At 41.6% G+C, this 26,849-nt stretch overlaps 1 protein-coding gene across 23 annotated transcripts in view; it reads right to left on the reverse strand.

The window, feature by feature from the left end:
* Window positions 1–26,849, reverse strand: part of LOC115522300 — a 99,994-nt gene that overhangs the window by 30,307 nt on the left and 42,838 nt on the right. For 15 of the 23 annotated variants that reach the window (XR_003971332.2, XR_003971328.2, XR_003971327.2 and 12 more), the window contains 3 exons: window positions 23,916–24,051; window positions 22,688–22,789; window positions 21,954–22,023 (listed from right to left, as the gene is read on the reverse strand). The exons of 2 other annotated variants lie outside the window; for them this stretch is intronic. The gene's annotated coding sequence lies outside the window, so the exon portion shown is untranslated. The remainder of the gene's footprint in view (window positions 1–21,953; window positions 22,024–22,687; window positions 22,790–23,915; window positions 24,052–26,849) is intronic. 6 more of the 23 variants (XR_003971333.2, XR_003971320.2, XR_003971319.2 and 3 more) reach the window with 5 other exon arrangements.

The following is a 26,849-nucleotide window of genomic DNA, read 5'->3' on the forward strand; positions in this document are numbered from 1 at the left end:
TGAGTAAGTAAGTGAATGAATGAATGAATGAATTTCTCCAGGCTAGAGCTAGCAAGGCTTCATGGAAGAGGTTACAGTTAGGAAGCTGGCATTCTTTCCCCAACACCTAAGCCTTCCCTTGGTGAACATTCTTCCCACTGTCAGATGTCATGAGGGTTAGTCCTTCCCTGGCCACACACCAGTGGACACCTGGGCTTTGCAGACTGAATCTCTCCTGCCTGTCCCTATAGCATCTTGTATGGCAGTGACAACAGACAGATGTGTGCACTCTTCTGCTCTCCTTTTCCTGTGTTCACACTTTTCCTGCAATCCATGTAGAGGCTTCATACACTGAATAGGACTTTTTGTTTCTCTTTTTCCTTCATCTGTGCATGAGGCCTCCACGTTGCCTGGAGACCCAGAGCTGACCCATAGAAGGAATGAAGACTTACATATGTTACTGCTAGAACAGCAGAAGAACTGAGACAAACAGGATATGCCATGTGCACAACAACAGCATTGCACAGGAAAATAGAGAAAGGAGGAGACCACACTACCCCCACCCCATTCTGCCCTCAGGGAGTCTAGGAGAGGGGCAACAGGAGGGAATAGAATGAGGTGTGACCTTGGGAAAAATCTGCAAGGGAGGCAGGACATTCTGACCTGGAGGGCCAGGGCAAGAGGAAGGGCTGCTCAGGAGTCAGGACCTGTGTGGCTAGCTCCAGTGAGTAGCAGGGAAATTAACCCAGAGAGTGAACGCCAAGCCACCACTGGCGGTCACTCACCGCTATTCACCGCTATTCAAGGCTCCACATTATCCAAGCAGGAAGCCCCATTACTGTCCATCTGATGGTGCTGGGGCAGGGCTTTCCACCCTTAGCTGCCTGTACTCTGCCTGTGGATTCTCCACCAGAGGGGGAGGAAGCACACTCACCTGGACCCCACCCCGGCTGAGCCCCGCCCCTACTGCCTTCTCTGCTCTCCCCTTCCATTCAGCAATAAGATAGTAGCTAACCCATAGAGCTTACCGTGTAAGCTATACATGTGTGTATATATACATATAAATGTGTGTATACATGTATATATATCATTCGTACTTATTTACCCCTTACTACAACACTCTATGGCAGATACTAGTATAGTATCTCCAGTGTATGGATAAGCCTCTCTGTGGCACAAATAGATTAAATAAACTGCCTAAATTCATACAGAACTGAACATCAAACCTGGCTCCAGATCTCTGGTTTCAACCACTATTCAACATTATCTCTCATCACCCAAGATACATGTTGGACCCCTTGAAACAGAGGGTATGAATGTAAGAGGTAGTGGTTTGGGAAGTGGAAAGAGCAGACCGGCATGGTACTTCACTGAAGTCCCCCACCCCCATTACACGTGATCCACCCTCTACTTTGTATTGGACTGTCTGGGTCTATGGTCTAGCTCTCATAGTGGAATTAAACTCCCCCAGGTGAGAGTCCTGCCTTATTTATCTTGATACATCCTTCTCAAGGACAACACCCTCATGCATAAAATGCTGAGTAAATGGCAAGTATATTTAATTACTGGAAGTTATTAACAAAAGCTTTAGGTTTGAGTATGTTTTGAGCACCACTCAGGGTCCTAGAGCACCTCTCAAAGAGGCACAGACAGATACGTCACAGCGCTCTCCTGTTTGGACCAATAACCAGTCTTTCATTCTCTAGAGAACTTGGAGGAAGAGACCAATTTACCTTTACTAATGTAAAGCATTACATTACATTACATTACATTATATTACATTTTATCTTTACATTTTAAAGATATATAACCTCAGTGCATCTCACTGATTCTGAGTGATAGGTAAAGTTAAGTTATTCCCTTACTATACAGGTAAAGAACCTGAGGCATTAAAGAGGTTAAAACATGTATCCAAGATCATACAGCTACTCAGTAGCAAAGCCAGAACTGTAAGGCTAATACCTATTTCCCAACTTTCAGTCTGGCATTCTTTCCTCTAGACCTGGAAGCATCCCTTGGACAGTGGATATATTTCTCATTCTCATAATCCATAAGCTTTATCTCACAAGTACCTTTCTCAGGCTGCACACTTGCTGGAAAGGATTTGGGGGAGGCATTTCACATAGAGCCTTGCTAGCTTAGCTTTCCATGGGCCAGCAGCATCAGCATCACCTAGGAACTTGTTAGAAATGAAGAACCTTTGGCCCATCTAGTATATATTGAACCTAAATCTGCATTTTTTTAAGTTTATTTATTTATTTTGAGATAGAGATAGAGGGGGGAGGGACAGAGAGACAGACAGACAGACAGAGAGAGAGAGAATCCCAAGCAGGCTCTGCACTGTCAGCACAGAGCCCAATGTAGGGCTTGAACCCATGAACTGTGAGATTATGACCTGAGCCAAGATCAAGAGTCAGATGTTTAACCGACTGAGCCATCCAGGTGCCCATAAATCTGCATTTTAATAAGATTTCTGGGTGATTTGTATACATGCAAAATTTTGAGAATCACCTCTATAGAACACCTGCCCACAGGGGCAATCAGCAACAGATAGAAGTTGAATGTTCTCAGGTAGATTCCATGAAAGTTTCATGGGTATTTTATGTAGCTGACCATATTCAGATACTGACTTGGTAAGCATCACCTGGTTCTCATTCACAATAAGCAGGTGAAGGAAGTGGAACATACCTTGGACATGGACCTGTTAGGAACTTCAAGCAGCACCCACTGGGGGAATGCACAGATAAGCGCCATGCACCATGAGTCTCTCCCACATGAGAAAACTAGGGGAGGAGGGGCGCATGGGTGGCTCAGTGGGTTAAGCCTCTGACTTCTGCTCAGGTCATGATCTCACGGTTCATGAGTTTGAGCCCCTCATCTGGCTCTGTGCTGACAGCTCAGAGCTTGGAGCCTGCTTTTGATTCTGTGTCTCCCTCTCTCTGCCCCTCCCCCCACCACCTTCTCTCTCTCTCTCTCTCTCTCTCTCTCTCTCTCTCTCTCTCTCTCTCTTAATAAATAAACATTAAAAAAAAGAAGAAAACTAGGGGAGGGGACACCCATCTAGAGACACATATGCATGAATTTTAGGTCCATAAATAAGGTACTGACTGGCACCATTCTCTCACCGCTGCCCTGGGACACTGTGGTGCTCAATGTTCAGAACACACAAATCTAATTCTGCTTGGCATAAACCAGAAAAGTGATTCTGCATTACAGACGATGCTGCCCCAGCTGATTTCATGGATGTCTGTCCTCTGGTCAGTGGACAAGTGGTAGGCTGAGTTGAATTCAGCCCCCTCCTCCCACCCCAATTCTCTGTCAGCTCTCATGCCAAAGGAAGTCTGAATCAAACACTATTTTTGATTTTTTATAAATTGTCTCTACAGGATGGTGTTCAGCCTACAACATGCAGAATGTTTTAATGGACCAGCTTTTGAAACTTGTCTGGAAAAATTAAACATGCTGATAAGATTTTCCTCACCAAGAGAAGCACTTGCTAAACTGGTATGAATTTGTCCACTAACCTTAATGGTACCATAGCAGGTTGAATAGCCTTCCGCCAAAATTCATGCCCATCAAAACCTCAAAATGTGACCTTACTTGGAAATAGGGTCCTTGCAGATATAATTAGTGAAGATCATGTTATATCAGATGAGGCAGAGGTGGGCCCCAAATCCAATGACTGGTGTTCTTATAAGGAGATGGATATTTGGGGGCACCTGGGTGACTCAGTGGGTTAAGCATCCAACTTCGGCTCAGGTCATGATCTCATGGTTCGTGGGTTCGAGCCCCGTGTCAGGCTCTGTGCTGATAGCTCAGAGCCTGGAGCCTGCTTCAGATTCTGTGCCTCTCTCTTTCTCTCTCTGCCCCTCCCCTGTTCAAGCGCTTGCTCTCTCACTCTCTCTCTCTCTCAGAAATAAAGACATTAAATATATATATTTATATATATATATATATTTATATATATATTTATATATATATATATATATACATACATACATAAAGGAGAGGGATATTTGCAGATACACAGACGAACGTAGGTAAAAAGGTCATGTGAATGTGAAGGCAAAAATTGGACAGATACAGCTACAAGCCAAGGAACCACCAAGAACTGCTGATAACCACAAGAAGGCAGGAAAAGGCAAGGAAGCATTCTTCCTTAGTATCTCCAGGAGGAGCATGACTCTGCCAACACTTTGATGTTGGACTTCAGAGCTTCCCAAACTGTAAGAAAATACCTTTCTGTTGTTTGAAGCCATTAATTTGTGGTACTTCGTTAAAGCAGCCTGGGAAACTAATACAGTATCTAATAACTAATGTTGCTGACATTATTTTGAGAGCTTGCCTCATGCCAGGCATTGCTCTGAGCATTTCACATGTGTTTGCCAGTTTAATCCTCCAAGCAACCTTCTGAGGGAAACATGGTTCTTCTCACTTCACATAAGAGATATGCAGTTCCCTTGACCACATTTGTTACCCACCTGATGGGTGCTCCAGCAGGTTCTAACTTACATCCTACTCGGAACCTCCAACCGTGACCTCTGAAAGGTGGGAAGAGACACTGAAGAGAATGTGTAGGCAAGAATTGGCATGGCCAAGCTCCTGTTCTGGCCATGCCCCACTGACAGTGAAAATGAGGACCCATGGGAAGCAGTTGAAGGATCAGGAAGCTTGGCCACCTAGTAGCAGAAGTTAATGCTATTTGGTTTCTGGGAAATTGAGTTATTAGCGAGGGTTCTCAATTAAGAAAATCCCCAGTGTGCAAACCTAAGCTAAAAAGAACTGAGGGGCTGTGGTAGCGGACATTCTTTGGAGAACCAGCAGGGCCAAAGCTTCAAAGAGTACACCTAGGAGACCCATTTCACTCCTAGACTTGACAGTGAGTGGACTTACAGTAGCAGCTGGGAGGAGTTCCAAGGAAAGAGTGATCTTGCTGAGTTCAGATGTTTAATTCTTTGAACATATTTCCCTTAAGTCTGTTATGGCATTTAAGAGCTGTTTCTAAAATTACCGTGCTAATGTACAGTTTGGGTTGGTTGAAAGGGTGGGCTGGCTCTCTGGAATCTGTCAAATCTTTCATAGGAGCCCCCACTGATGAGCCACAAACTAGGAGGAGCTGGAATGCCACGTGGTAGCAGACAGTTCTTGCTGTAAACAAAGCCTGAGGCTTTAAAAAAAATGTATAGAATGAAAGTATCCAACACGCAAAGTCTATACAAAGGTTTCTCAGCCCTCTGGGTTGGGTTTTTGGGCTGGATCATTCTTAGTTGGGTGGGCGGAGTATGTCCTGTGCATTATAGGATGTCCAGCCGCATTCCTGGCTTCTTACCCACTGGATTTCCAAAAGCATCCCCATCCCAGTACAAAAATGTACCCAGAACAAAATCATCCCCCTCCCTACCAAGAACCACTAATCTATATAAAGTAACAGAAAAATGCCACCATTCACTTGGGAAAGTCTTTGTATTTACAACGTTTGTTAAGCAGCTCAAGGGAGAGGTCAGATAGCACTCCCTTTTCACAATCAGCTCTACTCACATGCTCTTTTTTTTTTTTTAATATTTACTTATTTTTGAGAGAGAGAGACAGAGCACGGGCAGGGGAGGGGCAGAGAGAGAGGGAGACACAGAATCTAAAACAGGCTCCAGGCTCTGAGCTGTCAGCACAGAGCCCAACACAGGGCTCAAACTCGGGAACGGTGAGATCATGACCTGAGCCAAAGTCAGACGCTCAACTGACTGAGCCACCCAGGTGCCCCTCTGTTCACATGCTTTTAGCCCAGATTTGGCCAACTACCCAAAAATCTTCTCTACCCTGTTTCTTTCTTCCTTAGCTTCTCCAACACTACTCTTTCCTTACTTCCATTCCTAATGTTTCCTGTTCTCCTTTCCTGGCTCATTTTCCTCTGCTTGTCCCAAAACATTGATGTTTCATAGCTTTCATTCTTAGCTCTCTGGTTTGCTTTCCTTGGTTAAGTGTTACTTCCACATAACCCCATTTCTCATCTACACATTGACAACTGACTTCCAAATCCCTGTCTTTAGCTTGACCCTACTCTAAGCCTTAACTAAAAAGGACTAAACTAGTATTCTAGTACTCCCAGCTAGATATCTATATATGTTCCACAGATACCTCAAAATCAAATTATCTATAAACATCCAAAATATTTACTGAAATTCCAAGCAACTTGGTCTCTATGCCACCATTCATTCTGATCAAAATTCCATCAAAATTCTGAGAGGTCTTCCTTCTGAAAACCCCCCATGATGAACTTGTCACCAGGCACTATTATAGATTCTACTGTGGCTGCTTCCTCTGGTCTGCACCCCTCTCTCCACTCTGTCAGGACTGTACACTAGGCCTCTCCATCTCTGTCTGCTCCCACTGTTGTTCAAGCACCATTCTAAAACAGTTAGGATCCACTCCCCGCTCTTCCTCCTATGCTTCTACTGCAAGGACAGGATCCATGATCCACCCAGGTACTCAACCCAGAAACCTGAGCCTCACTATTCACTCCTCCTCCTGCTTCCCATTCAACCAGTCAACAGGATAATCTTCGTTCTACCTGGAATTCATCTACTCCTCTTTCTACTCCTGCTGTCTTAGTCTCAGCAATTGTTACATCTTGCCTGGACTATTCAGTAAGTCTCCCTCACTCCAAAATTTGCCCCATCCACTTAGTATTACAGCAATCACTAGAATGATCTTTAAAAATAAAACTCTGCCACATAATCTAGCAATCCCACTTCTGGGTATTTATCCAAAAGAATTGAAAACAAGATCTTGGTGATAGCTGCAAGCCCATTTCACTGCAACATGATTCACAATAGCCTAGAGGTGGAAGCAATCCAAATGCCCATTGACAGATGATCAGACAAATAAAATGCCCTATATACAGACAGTGGAATATTATTCTACATTAAAAAGGGAGACCCCATCACAAGCTACAAGATGGATGAACTTTGAGGACATTAGTCCTCAGTGAAATAAGCCAGTCACAAAAAGACAAATGTATGATTCCACTTACATGAGGTGTCTAAAGTAGCCAAATATGTAGAAACAGAAAGTAGAAGAGCAATTACTGGGAGCTGGAGCAGGGGATGGGTGAGGGCTGGGGAGAAATGGGGAGCTGTTGTTCAGTGGGTATAGAGTTCCAGCTTTGTAAGATGTAAAAGTTACAGAGATCTATTATTGTACAATATGTACACACTTAACACTACTGAACTGCACACTTAAAAATGGTAAAGATGGGGCACCTGGGTGACTCAGTTGGTTAAGCATCTGACTTCAGCTCAGGTCAGGATCTCACAGTTTGTGAGTGAGAGCCCAGCATCGGGCTCTGTGCTGACAGCTCAGAGCCTGGAATCTGCTTCGGTTTCCGTGTCTCCCTCTCTCTCTGCCCCTCCCCTGCTTTCTCTCTCTCTCTCTCTCTCTCTCTCTCCCTCTCAAAAATAAATAAACATTTAGAAAATGGTAAAGATGGTAAATTTTACTTTATGTGATTTGTAACACGATTAACAACTGCTTTAAATAAAAATCTGTTCATTTAACTGCCTGTTGTAAACCCTTCCCTGGCTCACTCTCTTCTGGTGTTTGCAAAATCTGTCTGTTCCACTTGGAATGTTCTTCAAAACACCTCTTCCCTGCTCTGCTCCTGGAAAATGCTTCCTGGTCCTACGGGACAACTTCTCTCACCTCCCTCCTTTGTGATGGCATAACCCCTCAACTTACCCGACTGGGCACTCACACTAAGGAGCTGATGCCCATTTTCCATGTCTGCTCATCCTAAGAGACTGTGAAGTCCTCACACACAGGCACTTCAGTGTCCTTCACCTCTACGTCTCTGGAGGTGCGCATGCTGCCCAGCTGGTTTAGGAAGGCATTCATCAGATCCCAGTGCTGTGCCTACAAAGATTTCTGTTGAATTCTATTTTTTCCATTTTATCCTACTTGAAATAAATGTTTCCCCTGCCTCCCCAATCTGACTTTTCTGCCTTCTTTTTTATAGTCTTCTTTCCTCAGTAAACTTCCAATACTGGCCTGGTCCCGCATTGACTAACCTCAGGGTTTCCAATTTCATTTTCCTTATACTTCTGTCCCATGGTTGCTGGATCCCAAAGCTTTTCATGAATGTAGTTTCCATCAGACAGTTTGTAGGATGACTCACTGAAGTGGAACAAAGACTTATTTGAACTGAGATCTGTTACAATAAAGCAGTGGCCACTGGGATTATTTACATACAGTTTGAGGAGTAATCTGCTGCTCTGAGCCACTGGAGAGATGTGTGACCATTTCTCCACCTCTGTTTTAAAATGTAGATTTTATTATTATTCCATTCTGGTGAGGCCAACACACCAGGACAGGGTGGCCATTGAAAAGATAGTTGGTTATTCACAGTTCCCAAGAGGAAGGGCCATGGGAGGAAGGACTGGGGCTGCCCAGGACTCAGAGGAAGTGAGGAGAAAGCATGGGTGAGAACTTTTCTCTTGGTTTTACCTGGAAGAAATGTCTGAGGCAGGGTAAGCAAGCTATGCACATTTAGGATTGGTTAGTTTGAATACTTGAAGTAGGCTTCAGGGCATAGGGGCTGTCTCTAGCCGCCTGGTACTTGGCCAGGTGGTGATTATGGCAGGGGATAGTGTAGTGGCCCAGAGTATGAGAGCCCAGTAAGGGAGGTGCAAGGGGGAGATGGGCTTTTGATGAGTTGGCTTACATGTGGAAGGTACAAAGGAGTTGTAGTTATCTTTAGGAATTGGCTTACCCTAGGAGGAACAGTGTGAGCCCCCACCAGCTAGTCTCCAAGATATCAGAGCGTCATATAATACGGAAAATAAAAAACATGATTCACATACTTCCCAACACCAGAATCAGACCATGGGGCATGAAGTATGGCTGTGGGAGGACAAAGAAGGGGAAAAAATATGGATAATGTTGCTATTAACATTGCAGGTAACCCAGACTAGAGCATTCCCTGACTCTTAAAAAGTTGGGAAGAAAAATTCTTCCAGCTACAGATTTAAAAATAGTCACTCACTTTCTCAGAAGCCAGCTTCTAAAACATTTACTTTAGATTTCTTTTTATGTGATGTGATAAATATACATTTTTTTCCCATAGAGAATATTTATGAAAACTTTTCTGGGAAATGTCTTTTCACTAAATATAGGGTCTCTGGAGACAGATCAGGAAAACAGCCCCCCAAATGTGCTGTCAATTGTGACCTGACAGTCTGAATTACCATATTTTTATATTGTAACTCACTTCCCTTAATGATATATATATTCTACTAATGGTGTGAAAGAGATAGAAACTGGCAGCTTTAATGGTGTGTGATGTATGTGCTCCCGAACCATTAAATGCAAGATTTTGCCTGAGATAAGAGGGAGCTCCAACTTGCCTTCATGTGGGGCATGGGCTTCAGCCCGACACTCAGCAGAGGTGACCTTTGGTGGTGAGGTGATATTGAATCCCATCTCCTTAGCGCATATTAAAGGTGACCACCCAGGCAGACTTTGACATTTGGTAACTTTTGAACCTTTTATATGCCACTTTCTTTCTCCAGATGGCCTTCCCCTCCGCACACATGGGTCCCCTCCCCCTCCAGCTTTCCTTTTTTCTCTGTCTCTTCCTGGATGAGGCTCTAGCCCTCAGCACTTACTGGAACTGATTGTCAATTCAAATGACTGTACCCAGGGGTCATCCTACTGGAGGACAGGCGTGACCACATGTGTTTGCATTTTGGAAACTGGGACATTTAAAATGAACCTAAAGTGCATTTGTACAAAAGAGTACCCAAGTGTGCCCCTATCTGGTAGCCCTTCCTGGAACCCAGGACACCCTGTCATGCTGACAGCCTGCAGTCTCCTCTGCCCACACAGAGGATGTCAATGCCTTCTCCCTTTTGGGCTGGACACTAGGAATGGCCCCAAGCTCCCAAGCTTGACACAATTTCTAGATAGAACACATCTGTCATAGCCACTTTCTGTGACATGCTGTGTCTGCCATAACAGAGACATGGTGGTGTTTGTGCCTTGAGCCCTATGAGTTCATCTGGGGCACTATCACTGTTACCTTAGCTTCTCTCTAAGCTCTGCTTCCTCTCTCCCCTTTCTTAGGACTGAAAGCTGCGAACCTGCCTTCCCTAATCCTATCAACCCCTGACTACTGTTTGGCTTCTCAACAACAGGTCTACAGTTTTGTTTTGTTTTGTTTTGTTTTGTTTTGTTTTTAAGACAAAAATTAAACAGACATTTTACATAAAAAAAAAAAATCCGAAGGCACAAAAGGGATTACTTAAGAGAAACCTGACAGTTTATCCATCAATCAAGACTTTTGTCCATGAGACTAACCCAATATCTGCACTGGCCCTGAAGGAGAAAAGAAACCCTGGCTTTTAATCAAGAATGTGGACAAATATAGACAGCTACAGTAAATTAAAGGATTTTTTTTGAAAGCTTCAATAAATGAAGAGATATACTGTGCACTTGTATGTGCAAACTAAATATCGCAAAACATCCAATGTCCCAAGGTGAAATTCAAGCTTTAATGCAATCTCAATCATATTCTCAAAAAAAGTTTTTCTTCAAACTTAGCACATATTAATTATGATGTTCATCTAAGAGAGATAAGAGATAAGTATAACAAGGGAAAACAACAAACGAGACTATTTAATTTCAATGGAATAAATAGTCCAGAATTAGACCATAGCCTAAAATCAGAATTTTATATGTAGCAAAAAGATGTCATAAATCAATGAAGGCAAAGGTGGACATATCTCATAGCTCTGGTTTTGCTGATTAGCATTAGAGGAAGAATTACTTTAGACCCAAGTAACATAATGAATAAATTTAAAATGAATAAGAAGTTAAATATAAAACTGCTACCATGAAAATATAAATATAGATACTCACATAACTGATAATTTTGTACATCTGGAAAGTTTGGAGGAGGGATGACTTTCTAAGTACAAATGTGATAGAAGAAATCACAGAGAACAATGAACAGATTTGTAGAAAACAGTTAGAAACACCTAACATCCAATGAAAGTTATTAACCAAAAGAAAAAGATTAAGCTGGCAAATATGATATAGAAGTGGCTGACATTCTTAGCATGTAAAAGTTCAAGCAACTTTCAATAAACACATTCAGACCCCAGTACATAAACTAGGAAGACAATGATATAATAAAATCCACAAACATGAAAGACAACTTTGCCAATTATAAAAATAATGCAAATTAAACAAACATTTTACATATTAAGTTAACTGAATAAAAGTCTAATGGTAATTTATATTGCTAATAATGATGCATCAAAAATATTGTCACCTACATTGCATGTAGCATTTTAAATCGATACTATCCTTTTGGAAAGTTACTTGGCAATATATTTCAGGGACCATATGAAAGATTATATTGCCAGACTTGATAATCCTACTTTCATACAAAATATGGGAAAAGCTATACACATGGAGATGTTATCACAATATTATCTTGGTAAAAAAAAAAAAAAAAAAAAAAAAAAAAACAGAAGTAAACAAATGTCCAGTGATAAAAGAATAACTAAGCTGGTTGTGAAACTGAATTTTGAAACATCTCTGCAGACTCTTTCATCACCCAGCCAGCATAACATATTCCTTTCCATTGAATCTGGGCTGACCTTGGTTACTGGTTAGTGCAGCTGGAGGGGCACTGTATGAAGGTCATAGAAGACAGTACAGCTTCTGCCTGGCTGTTAGAACACTTCTGTTGGAGCCCTGAGCCACCACGTAAGAAGTCCTAGCATCCTGAGGTCGCCATATTGTGAGGGGGCCCAAATTAACACAAGTCATTTTGAGATGCTCTGGGACTATATAAAGAGAGATAGATACGCAGTCAGCCCCAAGCTGCCCTTCTGTCCCAGATCCAGCCACCATATGATGGCAACTGGTTGAACTTAAACCACTCAGACAAGTCTTTCCCAAGTCGCTGACACATGGAAGATAATACAATGACTGTTGTTGCTTCAGGTCACTAAGTTCTGAGTGGTTTGTTGCACAGCAATAGATAACTACAACAGAAATCTCTATTACACAGAACATGAAGCAGCCATTAAAAAACTTAATTTATAAGACTATATAAAAACACAGAAATATTCCTTTACATAGTATTTAGTAAAAACACAACACATAAAATTTTTGTACGATTGTAACCATTAAAAATACATACCAAAGGAGGAGGGGCCAACATGGTGGAGAAGTAAGGGGATCCGAAGTTCCCTCGACTCTCAAATAAAGCAGGGTTGAAGCCAAAAGACTTTGAACTCCAAGAGTCCAGGAGACAAAAAGACAAGGTGGCTTCCAGGGACCCACCGGGACAACGTGATGGGCCACAGGTGCGTGACTGCGAACTGGGAGAGATAAAAGGAACAGAGGGGAGGAATCCCCTTCTGCAGAGAGACAAAGGGAAGATAAAGAGTGGCTGGGGAAGCATAGGACTGTATCTGGACAAGAGGAAAACCTCAGACGGGAACTGAGAAAGATCCAATCTTTAACTGCAGGGCTTGCTGCGGACTGGGGCCAGCTTCCCAGGTCGCACACCTGGGGAGGAGGGGTGCCAGCCCCGGCCTCGCGGCTAGGTCAGGGGCGCAGTCCACACTAGGAGAAAGCGATCCTCTCCCTGAAATGCTGTGAGAAGAGGGTTTATATCCGCTCAAAAGGCAAAGCCTCCCTGCGACCGTCAATCAAAGACCACATATGGGGCGGCACAGAGCTGCGCTTCCCCAGTGTTGGGGCACACGGAGCAGGCGTTTGAATCCCAGCCAAGCTCCAGGACATGAGAGTCGGTGGAGCGGGACAAACTGCCTCCTTTTCACTCACTGCTCAGTGAGAACGGCTGGAACAGAATGGTTTGGGAAACCAGGTCAGGGGAGGAGAGACTGGCGGTGGCGGGGGGGGGGGGGGGGGGGGGGGGGGCATTTTTCTCCTCACAACCACCAAGGTGGGGTCTCAGGGATCTGACCTCGGGGCCCAGTGGAGGCGGAACCCGCCCACACCAAACCACGCCCCTCCACTCAGGGTTTGATGCTGATGAATCAGGTGGACCTCTCCTCCAGACCCCACTAGCCGTGTTGCATTGCCTGGTTTACTTCTCAGACAGTTCTTATTATATAAATACACTCTTCCTTCCTTTTTTCCTTCTTATCTCTTCCCTCCTTTAGTCTGGTTACTCTGGTTGTTGGTTAAGCAGACATATTTAATCCATTCTCTTGGTACGTGTTCTATACTTCCTTCTTTATTTTCCTTTGTCTCTCTCTTGATTAAGCTGTATAGTTTCTCTGTCTGGCCAATTCTATTTTCTTTTCTTTTTCCCCACCCCCTTCTTTATTTTCCTTTCTCTCTCTGTGGATTAAGCCATATAGTTTCTCTGTCTGGTCAATTTTTATTTTTTCTTTTTCCTAACCCCTGTAATTTCCCTCTTTGTATGACATAAGGCCTCTTCCATCAGCACTGCCTCCACCCTGTTGTTTACTTGTAGCTGGTGTTTCTGTTTTTTTGTTTTTGTTTTGTTTGTGTGTGTGTTTGCATGTTTTTGTTTTCTGTTTGTTTGTTTGTTTTCCTTTCCAGGGCTACTTCAATGAAGAAATCAAAACACACCTGGGGAAAGGTCCAAAACATCACTACGAGTTGGGAGATAAACTACCCACAGTCACAACAGAGAGCAAGTAACACTCTCCAAAACACAACTTCTGAAGGGCCAGGCCCTGGACAGTGTATGACCCCTCTTTTTTTTTTTTTTTAACGTTTGTTTATTTTTGAGAGACACAGAGACCAACTACAAGCGGGGGAGGGTCAGAGAGAGAGGGAGACACAGAATCTGAAGCAGGCTTCAGGCTCCGAGCTGTCAGCACACAGCCCGATGTGGGGCTCAAAATCACGAACCATGAGATCATGACCTAAGCTGAAGTCAGACGCTTAACTGACTGAGCCACCAAGGCACCCCAACCCTTATTTAATATATTAAGGCTCTTAGGTGCAGGGTATATAACAAGCTTTTAAACACATAAAGGACAGAAAATTAGCCAAAATGATGAAATGGAAGAATTCTCCTAAAAAGAAATTCCAGGAAGAAATGACAGCTAAAGAATTGCTCAAAACAGATATAAACAATATAACTGAACAAGAATTTAGAATAATAGTCATAAGACTAATCACGGGGCTTGAGAAAAGCATAGAAGACAGCAGAGAATCTATTATTGCAGAGATCAAGGAACTAAAAAATACTAATGATGAATTAAAAATGCTATAAATGAGGTGCAAAATAAACGAGGTGGTCACAGCGAGGATTGAAGAGGCAGAGGGGAGAATAGGTGAATTAGAAGATAAAATTATGGAAAAAGAGGAAGCTGAGAAAAAGAGAGATTAAAAAAAAAAAACTCTGGATCATGAGGGGAGAATTAGAGAACTAAGTGATTCAATGAAACGGAACAATATCTGTATCATAGGATTTCCAGAAGAAGAGAAAGAAAGGGGCCAATGTTGAACAAAACATAGCTGAGAATTTCTCCCACCTAGAGAAGGAAACAGACATTGAAATCCAGGAGGCACAGAGAATTCCCTTCAGATGTAACTTGAATCAATTTTCTGCACAACATATCACAGTGAAACTGGCAAAATACAAAGATGAAGAGAGAATTCTGAAAGCAACTAGGGATAAACGGGCCTTAACATACAAGGGTAGACACATAGGGGTAGTAGCAGACCTATATACTGAAACTTGGCAGGCCAGAAGGGAGTGGCAGGAAATATTCAATGTGCTAAATAGGAAAAATATGCAGCCAAGAATCCTTTATCCAGCAAACCTGTCATTCAGAATAGAAGGAGAGATAAAGGTTTTCCCAAACAAACAAAAACTAAAGGAATTCATCACCACTAAACCAGCCCTACAAGAGATCCTAAGGGGGACTCTGTGAGTGAAATGTTGCAAGGGCCACAAAGCACCAGAGACATCACTACAAACATGAAACCTACAGATAACACAATCAGAAACATAAGCAATCTTATTGGTAAGAGTGTGGTAATTGCAGGGGACTTTAATATTCCATTTACAACAATGGACACATCCTCTAGGCAGAAAATCAATAAACAAACAATGGCCCTGAATGATAGGCTGGACCAGATGGACTTGACAGATATATTTAGAACTTTTCATTCTAAAACAGCAGAATACGCATTCTTCTCGAGTGCACATGGAACATTCTCCAAGATAGATCACATCCTGGGTCACAAAACAGCCCTCAAAAAATATAAAATAATTGAGATCATAGCATGCACACTTTCAGATCACAATGCTATGAAACTTGAAATCAACCACGGGAAAAAATTTGGAAAACCTCCAAATGAATGGAGGTTAAAGAACATCCTACTGAAGAAGGACTGGGTCAACCAGGCAAATAAAGAAGAAATTAAAAAATATATGGAAACAAATGAAAATGAAAACACAACAATCAAAACCCTTTGGGATGCAACAGAGGCAGTCCTAAGAGGAAAACACATTGAATCCAGGCTATCTCAAGAAACAAGGAAAATCCCAAATACAAAATCTAACAGCACGCCTATAGGAACTAGAAGCAGAAAAACAAAGAAAGCCAAAACCCAGAAAAAGAAGAGAAACAATAAAGATCAGAGCAGAAATAAACAATATAGATCCAAAAACAAAAAATGGGAGAACAGATCAATGAAACTAAGAGTTGGTTTTTTGAAAAAATAAACAAAATTGATAAACCCCTAGCCAGACTTCTCAAAAAGAAAACAGAGAGGACCCAAATAGATAGAATCACAAATGAAAATGGATTTATCAGAACCAATCCCTCAGAAATACAAGCAGTTATCAGAGAATACTATAAAAAATTATATGCCAACAAACTGGACAACCTGGAAGAGATAGGCAAATTCCTGGACACCCACACACTACCAAAACTCAAACGGGAAGAAATAGAAAATTTGAACAGACCCATAACTAGTAAAGAAATTGAATTAATAATCAAAAGTCTCCCAACAAATAAGAGTCCTGGAGCAAAGCTTCCCTGGGGAATTCTACCAGACATTTAAAGCAGAGTTAATACCTATACTTCTCAAGATGTTCCAAAGAAATAGAAATGGAAGGAAAACTTCCAGACTCGTTCTATGAAGCCAGCATTACCTTGATTCACAAACCAGACAGAGACCCCACAAAAAAAGACAATTACAGGTCAATATACTTGATGAACATTGATGCAAAATTTCTCAACGAGATACTAGCAAATCATATTCAACAGCATACAAAAAAAATTATTCACCATGATCAAGTGGGATTCATTCGTGGACTGCAGGGCTGGTTCAGTATTCACAAATTAATCAATGTGATACATCACATTAATAAAAGAAAAGATAAGAACGATATGATCCTGTCAGTAGATGCAGAAAAATTATTTGACAAAATACAATATCCTTTCTTAATAAAAACCCTCAAGAAATTCAGGATAGAAGGAACATACTTAAACATCATAAAAGCCATATGTTAAAAGTCCACAGCTAATGTCATCCTCAATGGGGAAAAACTGAGAGCTTTCCCCCTAAAATCAGGAACACGACAGGGATGTCCACTCTCACCACTGTTGTTTAACATAGTGTTGGAAGTCCTGGCATCAGCAGTCAGACAACAAAAAGAAATCAAAGGCATCAAAAATGGCAAAGAAGAAATCAAACTTTCACTTTTCACAGATTACATGATACTCTACATGGAAAACCCGAAAGACTCCACCAAAAGACTGCTAGAACTGATACATGAATTCAGCAAAGTCACAGGGTACAAAATCAATGTACAGAAATCAGTTGCATTTTTATAAACCAATAATGAAGCAACAGAAAGAGAAATAAAGAAATGGATCCCATTCACAATTGCACCAAGAACCATAAAATACCTAGGAATAAACCTAACCAAAGATGTAAAAGATCTGTATGCTGAAAACTATAGAAAGCTTATGAAATAAATTGAAGAAGATATAAAGAAATGGAAAAACATTCCATGCTCATGGATTGGAAGCACAAATATTGTTAAAATGTCAATACTACCCAATGCAATCTACACATTCAATGCAATCCCAAACAAAATTGTACTGGCATTCTTCTCAAAGCTAGAACAAACAATCCTAAAATGTATATGGCACCACAAAAGTCCCCAAATAGCCAAAGTAATATTGAAGAAGAAAAACAAAGTGGGAGACATCACAATCCCAGACTTCAGCCTCTACTACAAAGCTGTAATCATCAAGACAGTATGGTACTGGCACAAGAACAGACACACAGAGCAATGGAATAGAACAGAGAACCCAGAATGAGTGAGTAAAGTAAGTCAGTCAGAGAAGGACAGGTGTCTTCTGTTTTCACTCATATGTGGAGCTTGAGAAACTTAACAGAAGACCATGGGGGAAGGGAAGGGGAAAAACAATAGTTACAGATAGGGAGGGAGGCAAACCATAAAAGACTCTTAAATACAGAGAACAAACTAAGGTTGGATAGAGTGGTAGGGGAGAGGGAAAATGGGCATTGAGGAGGGCACTTTATGGGATGAGCACTGGGTGTTGTATATAAGCCAGTTTGACAATAAATTATATTTTAAAAATTAAAAAATTATGAAATAAAAATACATATCAAAAAGGACTAAAATGGAGTAAGGGCCATTTTAAGAGTTGGGTTAGGTCGGTAACATCAGGATGATATTATTGCACTAATGTCTAAACCTACTAAGATATAGCTATAATGATTGTGTAATTAATTAATGAGAACTACTTGTCCCTCAAAAGGAAAAAAAAAAATAACTGAGTCCCATCTTAAGATACTGGTTTAGCAAAATGAGAAAAAAAAAAATCAAAGATGTTAGAAGCACAAAAAGACTACAGAAAAATTTGCCCCTTTCCCAAGAGTGATTATGAACTGGATTAAAATGCCCCAGCTCTGTCTCCCTTTGTTTCCAAAGTTTGAAGAGAGCTGACAAATATTTCCATAGCCGAATGTGTATGGCAGAATTTTTCTTTTCATTTCACAGCTTTTATTTTTAAGGCAAAATAATATACAGGTATTTTGTACAAAATGCAAATGATGTAGAAATGTTTGAATATCTAAATGAAAACGTGGTTTTAGGGTCATATCCCTGGGACTAGATTAGAGACTACCTTCCACTCACATCTTGTAAACTCAAATGCTTCAGAAATGCACACAGCTTCTCGCTGCCCAGTGACATGCCAACTAGAGGGCGGGCACACACACACACACACACACACACACACACAAACACACAATATGGGATGATGGACTATGACTCCATAGTGGCAAATAAAACATCCATTTGGAAAAGGGTGACTCCAGCAACATGTGGCAGTCACTGGCTTATTATGGTTTTGTTAAATCCCACAGGGCAAAGATTGCAAAGGTGCCTTCTCAGGCCTCAAGGTAAGTTGGCCATTGGCTCACGTGGTACTCTGTGTGTATCCTTGGAGAACATGTAGGTTTTGGAGAGCATGCTTTTCACTGTAGGCTGATAGCCCACTTCCTGCTGAGGCAGGTTTGAGATCAACAGCATTATTTCAGAGGTTGAACAATTACAGACTTTTGTGGATAAAGATAAGAGTTACTTATAGCAATAAAATTCCCTTGAAAATTTGCTAAGCTTCTTGCCCATTTAATTTTCCTGCACTCACTCTGGGCACAAGATCTTATCTTGACCTCATCTCTAGGCCTAAGACTAGAATGTAGAGGTTGGCAAACTTGTCCTGTAAAAGGGCTAAATAGTAAATATTTTGGACTTAGTGGGCCCAAAGGCAAAATCAAGAGTGTTATGTAGGGAGTTACGTAGTAAGAGAGCAAACAAATGTGCACATTTTTTCTCACCTGTTTTAAGGTTGGGCAGGGCCATATGAAAACAAGTGGCCTGTCAGATTCACCTGATGGACTGCAGTTTGCCAACCACTGCAGAGTCTGTTATTCTTGGCCTGTGCGCTGCATACCCTCCCATTAATCTTCACAGTGGCCACCTTGAACCCATTGAGACAGTAGGCATTAGAGCAAAGACAACACCCTACCTGATCTTTGTCACTATTATTATGTTACTTTGCTTATGGTGACGCAGAGAACTCATAACAGAGGACACAAGAGATAGACCTACAGCCATGAGCTATATCCTGGTAAAGAGTCCCTATCAACCACTTCAGTTTGCAATACAAACGTTCTTGGTATTTTCAGCCCTGCCGGGTCCCCAGTATGACTGCACTGTCAGTTGCTTAGATTGCCGGACACAGATAGAATCCTATTTTAGCAAAGCCATGCTCCCTTCCCCCAATGCCTACAAGCTGTTAACCCTGGCCAGAGCGCATCTCTTATATGGCAAGAGTATCAACAGATACCACACTGTAAAAACTTCCCACCAGTTCCCTAATACTATGGACTCAGTCTGCCCCTGCTCTGCCTCCCTGTGAACTCAGAGAAGAGTTTTTACTCTTGTTTTGCCACCGCAGACCAAGGCTTGCCAGCTTATTAGCCTGTGATCTGTGTCTTTTCACCCACTACCTGACCACTTCAACTAATCCTATGCCACATGCTTAGGGGCTATTACTTGCAGCCTCTCACTTCAGGAACCAAATTCCATCTTGCGGCTATCCTATTGTATTTTTGGCTTTGATCTTACAGTCTAGGATTATCGCATCAGCTCCCAGGGAGCAGGATGAGGGAAGAGATAAAATCAAAAGGGAAAAGGGGCAAGCCTTTAAAACGTGAAGCTAAATGCTGCTTGACAATAAGTGGTAAAAAACAAAATTCCAAGCCAATTAGTCTGACTCAGGAGCCTCATGTTCTTACCATAGGGTCACCCAGCTTCTATGTAGGTATACAGAGTGTGGGGGTGCCTGTCCAACATGCATACACATAGATTCTGGTGAAGAAAACAGCTATGGGCTTCTTCTCCAGTGGCTTTTGGATTCATAACATGTCTTAGCAAAATTATGAGACTAAGTTTGAAAAAATAAAGGGGAAAAAGGAAGTGATGGTCCATCAACAGTTGAATGGGGGGGGTGCCTGAATGGCTCAGTTGGTTAAGCATCCGACTTCAGCTCAGGTCATGATCTCGAGGTTTTTGAGTTCCAGCTCCACGCCAGGCTCTGCGCTGACAGCTCGGAGCCTGGAGCCTGCTTCGGATTCTGTGTCTCCCTCTCTCTCTCTCTCTCTCTCTCTGCCCCTCCCCCAGTCATGCTTTGTCTCTCTCTGTCTCTCAAAAATGAATAAATGTAATTTAAAAAAAAAAAAAAAACAGTTGAGGGGCGCCTGGGTGGCTCAGTTGGTTAAGCGTCCGACTTCAGCCAGGTCACGATCTCGCGGTCCGTGAGTTCGAGCCCCGCATCGGGCTCTGGGCTGATGGCTCAGAGCCTGGAGCCTGCTTCTGATTCTGTGTTTCCCTCTCTCTCTGCCCCTCCCCCGTTCATGCTGTGTCTCTCTCTGTCTCAAAAATAAATAAACGTTAAAAAAAATTAAAAAAAAATAATAATAATAAAAATAAAAAAACAGTTGAATGGGTATGCAAAATGTGGTATATATCCATACAGTGAAATATCATTTGGTCATAAAAAGGATGAAGTACTGATACATGCTACAACATGGATGAACATTGAAAACATCAAGCCAAGTAAAAGAAGCCAGTTACAAAGGACCACATATTTTATGACTCCATTCATGTGAAATGCCCAAAATAGGGAAATCCACAGAGACAATAAATTGGTGGTTGCCAGGGGCTGGGGAAGTGGGGGATGGGGAGTGATGTGTATGGGTAGAGGGGTTCTCTTTGGGGTTCTAAAAATTGATTGTGGTGATGGTTGCCCAACTCTGAGAACATACTAAAAAACATTAAATTACATACTATAAATGGATGAATTGTGTAGTATGCAAATTATATCTCAATATAGGTGTTGCCAAATAAAAAGCCCAAGGTGATGCTGCAAGAGGAAAGTTAACACAGGGCAGTAGCTTGATGACACATGAGCATTGCATGTGCTTGGAGAAATAGCTCATGCCATTAGTCACGCTAGTGAAAGAGTGCCACAGCAAAGCCACGCCCATGTTAAGAACCACAAATTGCAGTTACTGCCCTACAGATTAACAAAAGGAAAAGAAAATGAAGATTTTTTTTAAGAACTATGACAATCAAGGAGTGCAGGATGCATGAACTTTCCTTTTAAACCGTTAAAATATTTTAATCTTTGTTATAGACTAATTAACCATCCTTGACATGTTTCATGATTCAACATAGGGCCAAACATTCTGCACTTGCACTGAGAATCATATGAACAGGGAGAGCTTTCTCTAACTGTGCTGTCTCTTTAGGACAATATAGATGGTGCCAGCACTCTCCTCCACTCAGTGCCTGCCCTCACCTAGGCAATTACTCAGGATTCTACTTATTGTAGCATCAGAGATCCAAATGATCCATCTCCTCTTAGTTTATAGTCAAGCAACCACATTACCCTGATGTTCAGTGACTTTTCCAAAGTGATGAATCCAGTGGGGGCAGAGTTCCTTACCTCTCAGACCAGGATGCTTTAACCTATACCATGCTCAATCCCAAAATAGCAATGAACAAATGTTATGAAAATTTTCAAAGGTTAAGAAACTCAATTTTTGTTTAATTTATTTATCCATTTTGAGAAAAAGAGAGAGAGAGCATAGGGAAGGGACAGAGAGAAAGGGAGAGAGAGAGAGAGAACCCCAAGCAGGCTCTGTGCTGTCAGTGCAGAGCCTAATGTGGGGCTCAAACTCACAACCTGAGCCAAAACCAAGAGTTGGACACAACTGACTGAGCCACCCAGGTGCCTCAGAACTCAATTTAATGTAAATATTCTCAATATTTAACAGAGACAAAAGTATTATTGTGGAATAAGAGGGACAAATAGAGGGACAAAAACGTATGTGTGCCTACTCACTCAGGCATCTAAGGAGGAAGAATTCTTGCAAGCCAGATCAGCCCCTGGGTTGTTCTGCAGTGTGGAGATTCTGGAAAGGGCAAAGGGAAAATGGAGAGAATAATTGTGTTTACAACCATCAGTTGATGGTTTTCAGGGACAGGGAAATGAGAACAGAAGGGAAAGACTTTCAGAAGGCAAAGGATATTAAAAGGAGCAGCAATGGGAGAAAAACTATCTTAAAGAGGGTGGCCATGTATTAAGAACATACTAGCCTCTTTCCCACTTCAATAAAAAATTGATTAAAGCACTGAAATATTTTGTATAATCTTTTGGCCACCATATTGCTCCTTTGAACATAACAAACCCGCCCAAACTGAGCCTTGAGGTATTCTATAATTTAGTCAAGTTAAATTGATAATCAAATTATTCTATCAAAGTCACCTAAATAGTAATCAGGAGAACAGGGCTCTCAGAACCTCTTTTAACATACCATTTTTTTACTCTTAATTATTGCAGTGTGTGAGCTACAACTAGTAGTGAATATTTAGGAAGCAGAGAAGTTCTTACTCATCTTTGTATCCCCAAAGTACCTAATACTGCTTTTACATAGGTGTGAGCATTGTCAATATTTATCAAGTTAACAAACTATCTGAACTTTCTGATTACTCTCACATGTGAAAAAGACACAGGAGAGCAGTGCCTGGGGCTCTGTGGTAGAGCTGGTTGTTATCCCCCAGGATCGTCTAGGATACCTTGGCTGGTGTTGAGAAGAACAATACAGGCTCAATTTCCATAAAGTGCAGTCCTAAATTTTAGATTCGGGGATTGATGTTTGGCTTACAATAGATTCTCTTCTGGAAAAAGAAAAGAAAGACAGGGAGCAAAGGGTGAGCTCAGAAGACCATTCCAGGAAATAAATCTGAATCAGAAGCACCAGGGAGAGTTTTTTTGAGAAGATGGTCAAAACACATCAGCCCAAAGATAACAAGAGTTCAAAAGATCCCAAGTTATTTAGTTGAAAGACAGTTCTAATGCTTTTTCTTGCATACAGCCTATCAGAGCTGAAACAAGTAAACTAGAAGACTTCAGACAATATCGTTAAAGGTATTTCCTTAGAAACCCAAGCTTGGAAATCCAACCAGCTCTCAGTCGGCCAGCGGTTGGCAGTTCGATCTGTGAATCCAGACTAATTCTTCATCTCTTTGAGATCCCTGCTATCTGCTTTTTAACACTTCACCAACTCCCTCAAGCCTGGGAGGGAGCTTAAAAAGAAAAACCAAAATGGTTCATCCAGGAAGCTGGATTATGAGGGCTTTTTTCTGTCCTCTGTCTGGAAAGTGGTATTTATCTCTAAACCACAATCTCTACCATTGACCAAATTTTAGGGCCTGTTTCTTTCTGTATAAGTCAAGTTATGCTAGATTGCACTACCATAACTAACAACCCCCAAATCTTAAAAGCTTAAAAAACAATAGTTTACTTCTCAGTATATGCAAGTTCTGACACCTTCCAGGTAGCTGTCTTGGGTGTTATATTACCTATCATCCCAACTTGTATGGTCACTGTAGAAGAGGAAGAGAAAACATGGACAACCACACCAGTTGTTCTGGTTGTTTTTTTTGTTTTTTGTTTTTTTTTAATTTTCTGGTATTCTTAGCTTGCTTCTTTAGAGTACAAGGATTATTTTCCTCTTTTTCCTTTTGTTTAAATTGAGATTGAACTGATATTTAACTTTATATTAATTTTAGGGGTACAAGAGAATGACTTGATACTTGTATATCGTGATATGATCATCGCAGTAATTCTAGTTAACATCCATCACCATGTGTAGTTACACATTGCTTTTTCTTATGGTGAGAACCTTTAAGGTTTACTTCCTTAGCAACTTGTAAATAAGCAATATGCAGCAACATTCATTAGAGTCACAAACCAGTTCTTAAGCATTTCCCCCCAGAAGTGACCCATACCTCTCCCACTCACATTTCATTGACCACAAAGATCACATGGAACATCCGTCTTCAGAGGCTGGGGAAGTAAAATCATACTGGTTGTCTAAAGGCAGGAAAGCAGGAAGTATTGGTTGGCAGCAATAGTGTCTTCCACACATGTTCTGCTCCTAAATATTAAGAAGCCTTACTATTGTTTGCTTTTTACTTTGATTTCTGAAAACCTCAAGCATGGCAGGGAGTTCTATCCAAATGCTTGGGAATAAGAGAGCTCGAATGAACTACCTTGTGACACACTAGTCTGGCCACCCTCATCCTGACCATCCTCTGACATCAATTACTTTTTCAAAGCTACCCTTCAGATGCTATGGTGACCTGCAGGGCTGTGTTGGCAGGGCACATTCAATAGGGTTCCATTTTAATGAGCCATCCTCAGTTCTTTCATCACTCCTTATAAGGGATGCCAAGCATCTGTACAACTAGAGAACATTGTATGACTTTGGAACCAAGTTTCAGAAAGTCTAAACTAATAACACTGTTAAAAACACCACCATTTCACACGCAGCATATTACAGACTGGAAGCTTGAGGCCCAGAAATGAAGTGACAAGTTGTAATTATGAAGCTAATACATAGCTGTTGTTTTAAGTTGTTAAATGTGTAGTAGTTTGTTACAACAAAATCGAAAACTAATACAAAGTGATAGTTTCCCAAGAGTATTTATATTTTAACTAGGCTCAAATTAAGACCTAATGTACTAAAAAAGCACTAGGCAATAAAAAGCTCTTGACATTATACAGTCACCCCCACAGGTCATTCAAAACAAAATTTAGTTTTTGAAATGTTTATATGTATGGTATAATTAAAGTAAATTTCTTACAGATTTTCTGATTTTGAGAATCTTGATCTTTCTACCAGCACAATATTTTTCTCCCTATTCTCTTTTTACTAGATAATGCACCATTGATTTTTAAAATAAGACAAGGAGCTTTAAAGTTAATGTCTAATTATGGAATTTCAGAACACAAGATAAGAATGGGGCATGTGGGGGTGCCTGGGTTAACCATACAATTCTTGGATTTGGCTCAGGTCATGATCTCACAGTTCCTGCGTTCAAGCCCCACATCAGGCTCTGTGCTGACAGTGAAGAGCCCGCTTGGGATATTCTCTCTCTCTCTCTCTCTCTCTCAAAATAAATAAATAAGCTTAAAAATATTTTTAAAATAATAAACTTTAAAAAAAAGTATGGGGGCACATAAGGAATGCTTCCCTGGGGTCCAGAAACCATCTCAATCACACCTAGCCTTCCGGTCAGCACGCCACCACCAGGGTAACCTGATTTCATGGCAGCAGGCAGCAGCAGGTGTTCCTTTATTCTCCCCATTGGGTTCTCTAATCCTTCCTGTATTATTTTTGACCTGGGCTTCTACTGCCATCCCCTCCAGCTACATCAGAAAACTAAACAATACACATTGGAATTGTCAGATGCCTTTCAAATCATATTCAGGTTGCTTCCGAGGTGGGAGAAATCAGTGAGGCCAACAGACAATGCCAAGGCCTGCGACTGCCAGGCTCAGTTGCATGCAGCCAGCCAGCACCCCACTACAAATAGACCAGAGGCTACTGAGGCAACTGTCCCCTTCAGACCAACACTCTTAGCCATTGCTCGCAGAGGGCCCACTGGGAAAGAGGCAGGGAGGAGGGGGTGGGGAAGGAAATCGAGGGAGCAGGTGTGCACACATGGGTGAGAGAGCACATGTCAGGCCACCATGAAACAGAAACTCAATTCTACACACCTTAAGCTTCTGCAGAAGCCAATTGGGCCACCCTCAAAGCAGTCTGTAGAGGTAAAGAGCAATGGCCTTGACATTGTTTGCTACCCATGACCCAAGGCAAATTGCTTAACTTTAAGCACCTTTTACTTTGTCTGTAAAATGAAGAAGATAAAAGTATCTTCCTCAATGGGTTGTTTTGAAGATTAAATGAGTTAAAACACAAAGTTCTTCATCCAGTATCTTACAGAAATTTCTCTTTTTAACGCACTCTCTTTCTAACCTCTGCTAAAGTTGCTTTCACCATGAAAGGAATGAACAACCGTTCATCACCTCTCTTCCCACCCCGCCACTGTTCCCAAACACACTTGATTTGCTCACAGGACAAAGGTTGGTACCATTGTTGAAGTTCACTCTGTGCTTGGAAGAAGCAGCGTGTGATGTCACATCATCCTATCTTTGTTTCAACAACTCCCCTCAGCCCCTCCATGACCTTCCTCTATTGCAGCAGCTAATTGATAATGGGTAGCTGATTTTTTTTTTCTTAATTTGGGGCCAAAGGCAATGGCTTCTTTTAAGTAATGGAATCATAGCTATGATAGTTAGGAGGAGGTTTGGACTCTGTGAGAAGTTGTGTCTCTTTCCCATTCCAAATTTCCCCTGGAATGAATCTGCTTGGCCCAGCCTAGCATAAATGTGAAATCCCTGAGTGCCAATGCCCATCTCGAGAGAGGAAATCACAGATTCCGCCCTGCCCAAGGCAGTTAGCAAACCCCAGGCCAGTACCCTGAGCTGTGACAAAAAATAATGAGATAAGAAAGAAGAAACAGGCAAAAGGATTGTGGCTTTAAGCTACGTAGTCTTAATTTAAAGAGGTGTTCAGCAAGCAATCTGAACCAATATAGAGAGTATAGGAAGGTTATGGAAACATAAACCCAGTTTTTGAAGCCAATTGGCAGAGATGCCCCATGCTGGAAAAAAATTACTCAGAAGGTCTTTAAGTTTATAGTTCAAAAATTACATTCCCTTGGTCAACTTTCTAACTTAACCTTTGAAGGGACTTTCTCTTCTGAGCCCTGTGCTCAGGATAAGATGAAAATAGAAATAAGGGATTCTAGTGAGCTCTTTGAACCCCATAGGTCTTGTCCAAATAACCCAAATGAGCTCCCAAATCTCTGAGTAAAGTTGTCTGTCACT

This window comes from Lynx canadensis, chromosome C1 (genome assembly GCF_007474595.2).
Source record: "Lynx canadensis isolate LIC74 chromosome C1, mLynCan4.pri.v2, whole genome shotgun sequence".
Lineage (NCBI taxonomy): Eukaryota > Metazoa > Chordata > Mammalia > Carnivora > Felidae > Lynx > Lynx canadensis.